This window comes from Palaemon carinicauda, chromosome 26 (assembly GCF_036898095.1).
Source record: "Palaemon carinicauda isolate YSFRI2023 chromosome 26, ASM3689809v2, whole genome shotgun sequence".
Classification (NCBI taxonomy): domain Eukaryota; kingdom Metazoa; phylum Arthropoda; class Malacostraca; order Decapoda; family Palaemonidae; genus Palaemon; species Palaemon carinicauda.
Genome location: NC_090750.1, coordinates 95542883 through 95544378, shown reverse-complemented (window position 1 = coordinate 95544378; position 1496 = coordinate 95542883). Strand labels below are relative to the sequence as shown.

The window sequence follows — 1496 nt, the reverse complement described above, 5'->3', positions numbered from 1 at the left end:
CTGATTGGAAGTCACCTCCAACTATATATATATACTGCCATGCCGGTCTGTAGAGCCAAACTCCGCCTCGGGTAGTTACTTCCCAGTCGGAAGAAACGCAACTTTTTGCTTTGTGTGTCGTCATAACTTGACTAAATTATTACGGCCATGAGATCGTCATTCAGTCTACTTTTACTTCTTTCATTGAAATTTGTCAGGATTTTCTCCCAGATTTCTTCTTTTTCTTATTATCTTTCTTGGAATAAGGAGGAGGTTTTAACATCTCTTTTTTGTTTCTCCGGTATGTATGATTGTTGACCACCCTACTTGCTCAGCAGGTTCTACTCGCATTTTGGGGCATTCGTTATATTGTTTTCATCTTTGTCTTGAAACCTTACTGACCTTTCGTAAAGGTAATATACATTTGAGAGTTCTTGAATTCTTTGCCAGTGTTTATTAGTCAAGGGTTTGTATGCGTGAAAGTCTTTTTTGCATATATTTATCGGACAGTCTCATGATTAATTACTGCTTCTATTGGTACATTGTCTAATGAAGGTAACTTTTTTGTACTCTCAGGAAATCTTGGTAAACAGTGGGTTGGGAACATTCGAACAATTAAGGAAGACCTTGTTAATTCATCGTGATAGAAAGAAGAAAATAAAATTTATATTTTAGTATAGCGAATTTTTCTTATCCCAACCAACTTAGTTTTCTACCTGTTGGAATAATATATTCATATTCAAAGTTTTTCCAAGAATTGGGTGTCGTCGAGTAAGGTTCCAGAATGACGTTATTCATGTGTTTTCTAGCATGATGTGATGGAAAATAATGTCCACCTTTAACTGTAATTCAGAGTTCTAGAAACAAAGTTTTATATACAAATTTTACTGCAGATTAATTTTTGACGCCTTCGAAGTTGTCAGGCAAGAACCCTCGATACTTTCATTTCACGAAGACGCCTCTTAATTCAATACGGGAATTAATAAGACTCGAAAACTCTCCATTCTTTGACAGTTGAAAGCATATATCAAAAAAAAAAAAAAAAAAAACCTGATTGATTACCCTGATGAATAAGTCCTTACTGTTAAATACTTCCCATGCCTTTATCGTGTTGATAATTATTCTTGGTTTCCTCATATGTGATTTTACCCGAAATAGTTCGAAGGCTAAGTCGGTGTTTTTTTTTTCTTTTACAGTTATAGAACAGGTTTACTATACAACAGTAAAAAAATGCATTAGATTTTACCCTTGAGCTTCAAAATCCATGCCAATCAAATCCTGAACAGTTTTCCCTCCTAAAAATTCCATAGTGATATAATCAATAATGGAAGATTATTTAAGATCTGAACCCGAATAGTGGACAGGTAACACATAACCCCATATATCATTATTTGCTCTTTAGCTGTTATCGTTTATCTATGAATAAAAATTTCAGCAAATATCCTCATGGGTTATCAATATATTAGTTGTAGATTTCCTTAAAGAATTAACGAATCCTTTATCAGTCATAATTCTTT

General features: G+C 33.8%; 1 protein-coding gene across 1 annotated transcript in view; it reads right to left on the bottom strand.

Moving 5' to 3' along the window:
• LOC137620293 (cuticle protein AM/CP1114-like) overlaps positions 1-40 on the bottom strand; it is a 1789-nt gene extending 1749 nt beyond the window's left edge. Inside the window, exon 1 of the mRNA XM_068350525.1 lies at positions 1-40. This exon is cut by the window's left edge and continues 37 nt beyond it. The gene's annotated coding sequence lies outside the window, so the exon portion shown is untranslated.
• Between the last annotated feature and the right edge of the window lie 1456 nt (positions 41-1496).